This window comes from Herpailurus yagouaroundi, unplaced genomic scaffold (genome assembly GCF_014898765.1).
Source record: "Herpailurus yagouaroundi ecotype Mexico unplaced genomic scaffold, PumYag 569, whole genome shotgun sequence".
Classification (NCBI taxonomy): domain Eukaryota; kingdom Metazoa; phylum Chordata; class Mammalia; order Carnivora; family Felidae; genus Herpailurus; species Herpailurus yagouaroundi.
Window position 1 is genome coordinate 3,794,485 of NW_024412786.1, and position 11,861 is coordinate 3,806,345.

At 50.1% G+C, this 11,861-nt stretch overlaps 1 protein-coding gene across 3 annotated transcripts in view; it reads right to left on the reverse strand.

Annotated features, from left to right (window-relative positions):
• PC (pyruvate carboxylase) overlaps positions 1 to 10,171 on the reverse strand; it is a 102,149-nt gene extending 91,978 nt beyond the window's left edge. Inside the window, exons 1-2 of one of the 3 annotated variants that reach the window (XM_040465988.1) lie at positions 10,072 to 10,171; positions 5,283 to 5,319 (exon numbers count right to left, since the gene is read on the reverse strand). The gene's annotated coding sequence lies outside the window, so the exon portion shown is untranslated. The other 2 variants (XM_040465990.1, XM_040465989.1) reach the window with 2 other exon arrangements.
• Positions 10,172 to 11,861: the final 1,690 nt, after the last annotated feature.

An 11,861-nucleotide genomic window follows, 5' to 3' on the forward strand; every position in this document is an offset into this window, starting at 1 on the left:
TGGGGGGGGGGGGCAAGGGGGGTGATGCCAAGACCTAGACTCAGAAGACTAGCACTGCAGGATCAGTGGCCGGATTTTACCTGATCAGACAAAGCCTCGGAAGATACACAGAATCTCAGTTCCACCTATTTTGTACTTTAATCCCACCTATTTTGTGCCCATAGTGCGTGAGAAATGAGGCCTTAAATAGGCTAATTGAATCTAGTGGTCCAGTCACAGGTTAAAGGCAGCCTGGGTAGAAGAGTACACAGGTTCCATGGGAAGACTAGGCTAATGTGATGCTTGAATCTGGGGCACATGGGCTGTGAGGCCATCCCCAAATATTTGGAGGCAAAACGGCAACGAACTGGGCTCTGCCTGGCAGTTGGACTCAGAGGCAAAGATCTAGTTTCATCCTGGCCAGGAATCTCTTGAATTTTAAAGAAATGTCATCTGGTTGAGAACGAAACTCCTAAAGTTGCTTAGTTAAGTAATTTACTGTAGTTTGCAATCATCGCATTGTTTCTTGAGGTAAAATTCTTTAATTCCAGCAAGATAAAGCATTAAGAATAAACATGCTAAGGGGCACCTGGGTGGCTCAGTCAGTTAGGCGTCTGACTTCGGCTAGGTCATGATCTCACAGCTCATGAGTTCGAGCTCCGCGCCAGGCTCTGTGCGGAGAGCTCGGAGCCTGGAGCCTGCTTCGGATTCTGTGTTTCCCTCTCTCTCTGCCCCACCCCTGCTTGCTCTCTGTCTCTCAAAACTGAATAAACATTAAAAAAAAAAATTTTTTTTTAAAGAATAAACATTCTAAGACAATAAAAACTATAGTTATCATTTTGTGTTAAGAAATCTGTGTCTATCTGTTCTTTTATATACTTTAATTCCAGGGAATTTAGTCTGTTCAGAATAACAAGGCAGTCTCAAGATTCCAATTATAATATGCAACTGAGTAATTGGTTTTAAAATCAGATGTGATTTTAGGTAGGAATTTTATTAAGTTTAAAATCAGTATGCCAGATGATAAAGAAGCTCAAAGATGCTCAGCATCATTAGTAACCAAGGAAATTCACAATGAAACCATAAGACACCAACACATCTTTCAGAATGGCTAAAATTCAACAGACTGACCATATCCAGCGTTGGTGAGGACGTGGACAGACCGGAACTCTCACATGCTGCTGTTGGAAAAGATGGTGTGGCCACTTTGGAAGAAGGCTGGGTAGTTTAAGTTAAACACACACCTGCCCTATGATCTAGGCACTCACTCCTATACATATGCCCGAGACAAAAGGAGATATATGTCCACATTCATTCGTTCACAGCAGTTTCATTCAGAACCACCAAAACCTAGAAACAACTGAAATGCCCAAAGACAGGCGAATGGATAAACAAACGGTGGGGTACCCGCATAACAGAATACTACTCTGAAACAAAAGGGAAAGTACTGATGGATGAGACAACATGGACAGATCTCAGAATAATTATGCGAGTAAAAGAAGCCAGACAAAAAAGGACACATGCTATATGACTCCACTCACATAAAATTCCAAAAAATGCAAACTAATCTACAGTAACAGAAAGCAGTTCAGTGATTACTAGGGATGGGGAGCAGGGTTGTGGGTGGGGGGAGGAATTATCAAGGGGCACGCGGACACTTTCGGAGGTGATGGATATGTTCACGGTCTTAACTGTTACCTTACAGTTATACAAGTGAATACATACGTGAAAACGTACGTATCACACACTGAACATGTGCAATTTATTATGTTAAAAAGACTCGATAAATAGCTTCAAATGGTAAAACATAAAACAGTATAAGGATGTTTAAGAAAAGATAGCAGTCAGTTTAATTTATTAGATTTACAGGAATTATTAAAGCATGTTTGTTAAGCAAAACAACTGGAAGTATTAAAACAATTAAAGAAAGTTGAATGTAATTTATAAATTTAATTTACAATTTTCAAACGAGTTAAGGTTGCAAATGGAATCAAGTATTAATCAAAAGGTCCCTACAAACTGATTGTTAAAATTTTCTAGAATCATAAATAGAACAGAAAGATCTGTAGACTACACTTAAAAGCTAAATTGAAAAGACTAGGGGCACATAGGTGGCTCAGTTTGTTAAGAGTCTGACTTCAGCTCAGGTCATGATCTCGTGGTTCATGAGTTCAAGCCCCATATCAAGCTCTGTGCTGACAGCTCAGAGCCTGGAGCCTGCTTTGGATTCTGTATCTCCCTCTCTCTCTGCCCATCCTCCACTCATGCTCTGTCTCTCAAAAATTAACATTAAAAAAAAATTTTAAGTTAAAAGAAAAGGAAAAGACTAGCTCTTAGGATGCCTGACTGGCCGGGGTCACAGGTTTAAGACCACACTGGGTGTACAGATTACTTAAATAAATATATAAACATTAAAAATAAATAAGTAAATAAATTTTAAAATAACACTAGCTCTCACAGGAAGAAGCTGTTTTGAGTTTGTAACTTTGACAAATTGAAAATCAATTTTTTTTAATGTTTTTATTTATTTTTTTGAAGGAGAGAGAGAGAGAGAGAGCATGAGCGGGGTTGGAGCAGAGAGAGAGGGAGATAGAGGATTTGAAGCAGGCTCCAGGCTCTAAGCTGTCAGCACAGAGCCCGACGCGGGGCTCGAGCTCACGAACTGTGAGATCATGACCTGAGCCGAAGTCGGATGCTCAACCGGCAGAGCAACCCAAGCGCCCTCAATTTTTTTTTCAACCAAAGTAACTTCCAAATAATCTTTGCATTACACAAAAGCCCAGGGGTAGGGGAGGGATGTGGCATCAGAAGCCACACCCAGGCATTCCAGTCACCTGAAACTCACCAAGTCACCTAGTCTCTCTGAACTTCAGTTTCCTCATCCGTAAGAGAGGAATCCAGAAAAAACACTTATGATTAATGATTTCATATTAATAAAACAGCACTCGGAGAAGCATACAGTGATGTGCAAATACAACAGATAAGCATCATGACATCACTCCGTGAGTAACTGCGCCTTTCCTAGACCCTGGCGGACCAGTGACAGACATGGGAAAGGTGACACACACATCCTCACAGACTAACATGACTCAGCACGGCCAGATCACGGAATTTTCCCTAAGGCCTCAGCCAGGGATGGAGGTCTTTTGGGAGGGGAGCTGCCACATGTGGAATGTGGCCCCACTGCACGCACAACTGGTGGAAATGTACTTGGAGCCTTCTTGGATACACGACCCACCCTTTCTCTGACCTGCAGGCCGATCAGGATAAGGAGCTAAGTGACACAGCAATTAGGGGGTGCTAGGGTGGCTTCAGTTACACCTCTGGCATACTGCTTTAAAAAACAAAAACAAAAAAACTGCATCCCTCTCCCTCCAGGATCACCAAGGAGACAGCAAAGGAGGAGGGCAGTGTGGCAAACTTCCATGGCAGCCTTCGTTCCCATAACTAAGCAAAACTCCGGGGAATCAGCAGGGACTTACAGATGAAGTGCCAGACAAGCCTTAACAAATTAGATGACCTGGTACGAGGCAGCCCTTCTTGGCAATAATTTTCCCTTGCTACTGACAGATTTGGGGGAAGACATACAAGAAAAGAGGATACTCTTTATAAAGGAGGGGTAAGGTCAGAATCTTGGATTCTGCTGATCAGCCTTCTCTGGGCCCCAATTTCTCAGCTCCCTAAGACAGGTGGTTTGGGGCCCTCACCCAGCGCTCCCACTTCTCCTTACAGGGATGCAAGTAAGAGCAAGAACATGCAACTCTATCAACCAAGAGGAAGATGAGGGCAAGCAGAGAGAACAGGGCAGGGAAACCGGGTGGAGGGCAGAGTCTATCAAAATTCCAGAGCCCTTTTCACTACATACCCATCGCCTTTACTCCCATGACTTTCATGTGATGAGAAGGTGGTGTTGTTGTTGTTGTTTCTAAGTACACTCCATGCCCAACGTGGGTTTGAACGCATGACCTTGAGATCAAGAGTCACATGCTCTACAGACTGAGCCAAACAGGCGCCCCCACTCCACCCACTTTTCAATTTTTTTTTTTTTCAACGTTTTTATTTATTTTTGGGACAGAGAGAGACAGAGCATGAACGGGGGAGGGGCAGAGAGAGAGGGAGACACAGAATCGGAAGCAGGCTCCAGGCTCCGAGCCATCAGCCCAGAGCCTGACGCGGGGCTCGAACTCACGGACCGCGAGATCGTGACCTGGCTGAAGTCGGGGGCTTAACCAACTGCGCCACCCAGGCGCCCCTCCACCCACTTTTCAAAGCAAACACAATCCTAGAGTGGAAATGGCCACATCCAGTCCAAGACTTAGGACAAGAGAGGATTGTGGGAACATCTCAGAAAGCAGAACATTTCCCGGGTCATGAAGGGTTATCTGAGAAAAGTCCCTACACAATGGGTGGAAACCCAAGAAAAATCCCTACACAAAGGAATCTGCACTCTGAGCACAGAACATGAGCTCTGGGGAAGGCTGTCCCTCAGCCACAAAGTCCCCAGGGCCACTGACTATGAAATGAGGATAGCAACTGGCCTACCTATGGATATAGGGAAGAGCAGCGTCATCAGTGTCTGAAATACAGGGAGAAGGCAAGACAGGCGAGGATCGCGCCTGGCTGGGACGTTCATGTGGTCTAGCAGCGGGACATAGGACTGGATTATTAGATGGATTGCGGCCTAGAGGGCCTTGGCTTTAGGCCGAGGAGATGCACGCAGATCAGTGCATCAAGGGAAACCTGTGTGGGAGAAACAGTCGGTTACACAGGACAGTGCTGCCTGAGCACTAGGTGCCCCTTCATCATTGCGACTCCCCAAGAATGGGTGTCGTTGCCTGGAAACACACGTCAAGCATTTTTACAGCCAGTTGACAGAGTCACCTTCTGTGCCCAGCTCCACGCTTCCCTGAGTCCCCCACTGCCCAGCTGCCTGTTGTACCATTGACTCAGGGGGTCTTCTCCGAGGCTGCGTGCCCTAGACGTGCTTCTTGCGGTCCTGAGAAGCCTCACCACCTTCCCCTTGACCAGCTTCCCAAGCGACACCCTTCCAGAAGTAAGGCCTCCTGCCAAGGCTGCCGGCTACCAACTGGGGCCAGCGGGCAGCCAGATGTCACTTTCCTGTGTTACTTGAGAGAGAGAGATCAAGAACAGACAAGGACTGCTTATATTTTCCAAAACTTAGAGCTTGGCCTTTTTTATTTATTGAACTTGACAAGCGACATGCTGGGACTACTAAAATCTACACCTGCTCCTGAAGAAGACCCGCGCACATCCCACCGACCTGGCTTCAGGCACGGACTTACCCTCAGTGTTCTGTCAGCTCTCAGTGGTAGCTGCTATCTAAAGTAAAAGAAAAAAGAAGTGTTATCCTCCTTTCTCCAGGCACCCCCCAGAGACCCTAGGGGTGGCAAGAACATAGATTTATAACCCAGAGAACTGCTGCTTCGCTTCCATCCCAGACGGCCGGGGGTGGGGAGTGGAGGGGAACCAGACAGCACAGGGCTGACAGCACCCTGGCTCTCATCCAACTGTCTGGGCCCCACCTTGGCTGCTTGGCCGCTTGGCCACCCATTCCCATAACCACTCAAAGCCTGTTTCCTCATCTGTGAAATGGGAATAATAACATCCAGCTCACAGGGTTTCCCAAGGAGGGAACACGCACCAAAGCACTGGCACCAAGCCTGTACAAAGGACGCTCTCAGACATTAGCCAACATGCTTAGTAAGAAGCATTTAAGTGAAACCCTTTTCTGGCACCTGCAACACAAGAATAAGAAGTTCTAGAAACTTTTGTTGTATCTGACATGATTCCTCTTCCCGCCCACCTCCATCCAGCCCCAGGCCCACTTTCTCCGCAGAGCTGTCTCGAATCCTTCAAGAGCTACCTCCCCTTTGGATTCTCTGAGCCTGGTTCCTATCTCACTAAGCAACCTGACACTAATTAAGAACTGACCTGAGAGCTGATAGGTCTGCTATTTCCCTATTTCCTCAGACCTTTTCTTGCAGAGATAACACATCCACACACGAGAGCACACCCCCCTGTTTAGGCCCACGGAAGCCCATGGCTTTCAGAGTTTACAGACCACTTGTTTTTGGAAGGCCACACCTGTCAGTCAGCTGTAGCCACCGGTCAGTGAAGAGCAAAATGGAGACACAGGCCGCAAGCGATCAAATGGACTGAATCCATGTTCTAAGGAGCTCAGTTGCCCTGATAGATTATGTCAAGGCTAAAAATGAATGTTTGGGGCATTCAAATCAATAAAATATTTACCGAGCACATACCTTACATGAGGCAGCTTGCCAGAAGGCACAGGCTCTGTTCCCAAAAGGCCAAAAAGCAAGTTGTTGAGGGCTAGCTCACAGAGGATGAAAAGAGGAGAATACGCGAGAGGGAGCCAACTGGGACTCTGAGCCTGGCAGCCTGGGGCAGACCCGCAAATGAGGACCTAACAGTACCTTTGCTGTCGGGTTGCTATGATGACCAAATGCCATAATACATGTGGGGGGCTAGTAGGTCCCCTGCCACCATACAGTAAGATCTCAACAAAGGTTGGCTTTTGTGATTAATAACAAGAAGTCAGGGGCGCCTGGGTGGCGCAGTCGGTTAAGCGGCCGATTTCAGCCAGGTCACGATCTCGCGGTCCGTGAGTTCGAGCCCCGCGTCAGGCTCTGGGCTGATGGCTCAGAGCCTGGAGCCTGCTTCCGATTCTGTGTCTCCCTCTCTCTCTGCCCCTCCCCCGTTCATGCTCTGTCTCTCTCTGTCCCAAAAATAAATAAACGTTGAAAAAAAAAAATTAAAAAAAAAACAAAAAACAAGAAGTCATTTATCATCGTTATTATGAAAAGAGACAGCCCACATCCAACTGAATAGATTTAGGAGTATATTGGGAATAATGGAGGAAAGCCTGAGTCTTGAAGAATAATTTCATTTTGACAGGACAAGGTAAGAGGCAAAACCCTGCAGGAAACGTCACCAAGGAACAAGAGTGGAGGAAGGACACTAGGACACAAGTCCGGGATGACGGCAAGCAGTCTCAGATGAGGCAGAAGACGGTACCTTTGGTGTCAAACGGAAGAAAAAGGCCAATAGATGGGATCACATCTTCGTATTCAGTAGGTGAGAGGAAATGGTTCTTTTTGTCATTTCCCAAAGTCCGCTGTCATGCCCTACTCCTTTGGCAGTTTGGCAACGTCCCCACAACTGAGACTACAGGCAGCGGGGGCAAAGGGACCAAGGGATGGTCAGCCAGGCCCAGGTGAGGTTTCAGAGTATGCAGGCACAATGGCCCACTTCAGCAAAAGATGTCTCTGGTGAGAAACTAGCCGCCAAGCAGGCACTCTCTCTGCATAAAAGGGGTAGGGGCCCCTTCGGAAGAGGGTCAGATGCTGTTAGGAGGCAGCCAAAGAGAAGGCCCACACTAATCCTCGAGGAAAATGTTTACTTGGGTGAGGCAACCAACTTACGCAGGAGAGTGCGAGCCACAGATCTGCGCGGTCTGGGGCCTGCCAGGCCTTCCTCCCAGATTCACTGCCCAACGACAATCATCCTTGCGGCTCCCAAACGTGACTCTTTCCTGGCTCCCCAACTTCCACCCTTCCTTCCTCACTGGTTTCCAATTTGAGCCATTTCCAGTAATTCACCTGAAACATGTGTCAACAGCACTGACCGGGTACAGGGCAGAAGGACACAGCGAACTGCAACTTGGAATGACCCTGGTCTGAGGTCCACCCTGCTAACGTCTCAGGACCGCTATAAGCAGTGTTGGGAGGGCTGGCCCCTAGCACAGCACCCGGGGTACTGGGGTGCCAACAGTGAGACAAGGAAAAAACTAGGAGCAGGACCAAAAAAAAGGGGGGGGAGGGAGTGGGGCAAGCAGCCTGTATTGCTACATCAAAGGCAGCAGGAGTGCAAGAGGCTATAGCCACCGGGGCAAACCTCCCTGAAGGGTGATCTTGGAGGTGAGAACTGGCACAGATAGGGTCCATCAAGCTGGAGCAGGCTTCGGGAGAGAGAACTAGAAATAAGGCACAGAGGGGACTTTGGGACAAATTGTGGAAATTCTGGCCAGCAACCTAATTCAATTCAACAAACAGATATTGAGCAACTATTTTGAACAAAGCCCCTTCCAACAGGGCAGGGCAGCCACTGAGAAACACAGGATGCTTGCTCACAAGATGCTCCCTGGAACACAGACACAACCTGTAGCTCGGGCCGGCTGCTGGGCCCTGGGAGCCCTACCCAGTACCTTTGGAACCCAATCTCCCTTCTGACTTTTCTGCACCTTAGCCAGTGCCCTCACCTTGTTACATCTCTTGGAGAGGCCTCTTCTGAGTGACCGACCAAATTTCTACTCAACTGGGAAGTGCTATTCCCCCCACATTCCTCAGCCTTTCTCTTGCAAGTTCTAATTGCTGAAAACTCACCTCTCCTCCATAATAAAACCTGGACGGCTCAAATCCAATCACTGCTTCTTCACTGCCGGCTCCAGTGGAATTGAAGGAGGCTCATGACTCACCTCCTCCTATAAAACCTTCCCCAGTCCAGCCCCAGCCAGCCCATTTCTCCTCTCCCTGGCCTTAGTGTGCGGTTTGCCCTGATTTGTGGGCCTTTACTGAACTTCCTCTTGCACATCCCCCTAGGGGCCATATCTCACCCACACCAGGCTCTCTACCCTAGGGGCCATATCTCACCCACACCAGGCTCTCTACAAACATCTGTTGCAATGCTGACCCGCAGCTTAGATGGTTTCTTTTTCTTTCCCCAGTTTGCAACAGTCCTACAGCAAGGATTAACCTCATCCCCTAAATCTTCCCTCAGTGTTCATTCTAGGGCTCCCAGCATGGGAGCTGAGCAAAAGCATGCGATGGAGAGCTCCATGGAGAGCTCGAGAGTTAGGATGAAGAAAGGGCAGACAAAAGCTGTCCCTGAGAGTAACTAGAAATGCTGAGCACATCCACCCCACCCTAAGTGTCTGCATCCTAGGCAGGGGAACGATGGCAGGGCTGCAAGGCAAAGACTTCTTGGTAAAGACTCTAGCGGCTCTCATCGTGATCTGGCATTAAATACCGGCACTTCTTGGGGCCTCAGTTTTCTCGGCTGCAGAATGGGGACAATGAACCCTGGCCTGCTTACGACACACCATGAACAATCCGATTTTTAAGACTTTCAAAGCTGGGAACCTAGGGACTTGGCCCAACCCCCGCATTCGTGAGATGAGGAAAGAGTTCGCCAGAGGTGAAACAACTCTCTCAAAAGTACACAAAGCAAGTCCCACTGAAAAGAACCTGTATGGCAGGTCCTCAAAGCCAGGGCTCCGGATTCCAAGCCCGGGAGGGCACTTCCCGGACCTCCTGCTGCTCCTCACCGCCCCCGGCAGGCTGACGTACTTTGTAAACTGCAGAAAGCTGTAGAATAACGGGCTGAGGCCAGCCCCACCTCCTCCTCGCTGAGCAGCCTCGGGCGAATTACCGCTTCACATCTGAAACTAAGTGGAACCCAGAATGCCCGACACGGTTATCAGGAGACTCCCTACAGGAGGCGGAGCTCAGGCACCTGGGACACGGAAAACCCCCGCCTCGCAAGCCCCGGCTTTCTTCAGAACTGAACTTCCAGTATGCTGGGGAAAACTTGGCCTCCGGATCCTGCCGGACTGGGGCTCGAACCCTCAGGGACCTCGCGGGAGGCGTTTGGAACTGCGTGCGTCAGTTTCTACATCTGCAAAATGGGCCCGAGGACCAGAACGAGGGCCCCGGCGGCCGCCAGGGACCCGGGGCGGAGGAGGCCTGGCTGCGCCCGCGCCGACGAAGACTGGAGGGGAGGCGGGACGGGGTCCGGAGGAAGAGTCCCGGGAGCGAGCGCGCGGGCGGGGGCGGACCCACGCCAGCCGTGCCCGCTGGAGGGGGAGGGGAGGGGCGGCGCACGTCGCGTCGCGCAAAGCCCGCCGCCGTCTCCTCCAGCCGTCACTAGTGGAGCTCGCACCGCCTTGGCGCGCACGACCCTTACATAAGCGTCCCCCGCGGCGGCGCTGGCGCACGCCCACCTGGTCCGACCCGCCGCGAGCAGAGGAAGGTGCGCAGCGCTGCCGGCACTCACCTCCTCGCCTCCGCCGCAAGTCGTCGCCACCGTCTCTACCGCCGCTGCCTCCACTGACAGGGAACAGCTGCGGTCTCCGCGCAACCGAACTTGCTGCAGTCCTGGCCCCGCCTTACAGACTTCTTATTGGCTCAGGCAGCCCAACCCCTCCTGTTATTGGACAAGACTTCCCGTCACTCACCGCTCCCGGCTCAGGACTCCTCCCTACCCTCCGCCTACCCGTCACGTTTAAGCCTTGGCGCCCCACGTCAGCCCCGCCCCTCGCGTCGCTGGCGGGCCCCTGGATTGGTGAGAAAGCTGGGAGAGCCCGCCCCTGGCGCACAGCCTCCTACTCCCTTGTCTTTAGAGCCCCACGTGAGCCCCACGGCCGGGGCCTCCGCCCGCAGTAGGCGGAAGTAACGGGGCTCCGGCACGCTGTGATTGGCTGTCGGCGGGGGTGGGGACGTGCGATTCATTCACCCGAGTAGCACGTGTCTCCCAAAGCCGCAAGCATAACAGATCGCACCGGGACTCCGGGATCCAGGCTAGACACAGATACACGCGGGCGGGTGGGGAAGAGGGCGGAGGAAAAGTGTTTGCAAAGGGCAGGAAGAAGGAGATGGCAGTTGTGCCACGCGAGTGTGAATGATTGTGTCCCTTAGCTGCGGGGGGTGGGGGGGAGGCGGGTGATGGGCAGGAGTCCGTCGCCGTCGCTGTGTGACCTTGGACAAGCAACCTCACTACTGTGAGCCTCAGTTTTTTAATCTGCAAACCGAGGCCCCTTAGGACCTAGAAGGTTTAGAGGTCTCGGTTAAACAGAAAGCTTCGTAAACTGGGCTCTGTGCCAACCAGCGGATATGGGAGTGACCAAAATTAACAAAAAGGTCTGCTTTACAGTGAGGGAAAAGACAGACGATAAAAAATGAAATACAGGGTACATCAGATGGTAATCAGGCCATGGAGGAAAAATAACCTGCTTCCAGACAGTTGGAAGAATCAAGGACAATGAGAACTTCATCTTGTTAACTAGAAGTTGCTTATTGAGCATCGAGAGATATTACAACTTCATTCTCTTCTCTGACTGTTGTATCTGTTAGGTTTGTCTCTTCAACTTTCTTGTCCTTCCTTCCACCTGTGTGGCTGAACTTCAACACGGGTCAGTCCAACACAGTGGTTTTAGTAGCAGAACAAGGATTAAAATCCCAGTTATCCAGATTCACATATTCATTCAATTAACAATTCATTTGATTGTACACCTACTATCGGCTTAGTGCTATGCCAGGAAAAAGTGGTTGGACTTTAGATAGACACTGAGTCCCTATTACTCTTCTAGTATGCCTACCTTGTGATTTCAACATTTTCTGCCTGTATCTTACCTCCCCTGCTGTGTACGTGTAAGATACGGCCCCCTGTATCCCTCAGGAAAGGCAAGGCCCTGCTCTAGAGCTGGCTATGCTAAAGGCACTGTGATGCATCAGCTCAGTGCTGGCTGGTCCTTGTGACCCTGTGGGTCTGGAGCAAAGGGTGAGTGGTTCCAACCAGGTTCAGGTGATTACCTTGTCAATACCACCAGGTAGCAATCTGAACAAAAAAACTGACAACTAGAAAATGGACTGCTGTGAGGAGCGTCTGGGTGACTCAGTGGGTAAGCATCCAACTTTGGCTCAGGTCATGATCTCACGGTTCATGGATTCAGGCCCCAATCTCACGGTTCATGGATTCAGGCCCTGAGTCGGGCTCTGCACTTACAGCTTAGGGCCTGGGGCCTGCTTCTCTCTCTCTCTCTCTCTCTCTCTCTCTCTCTCTCTCTC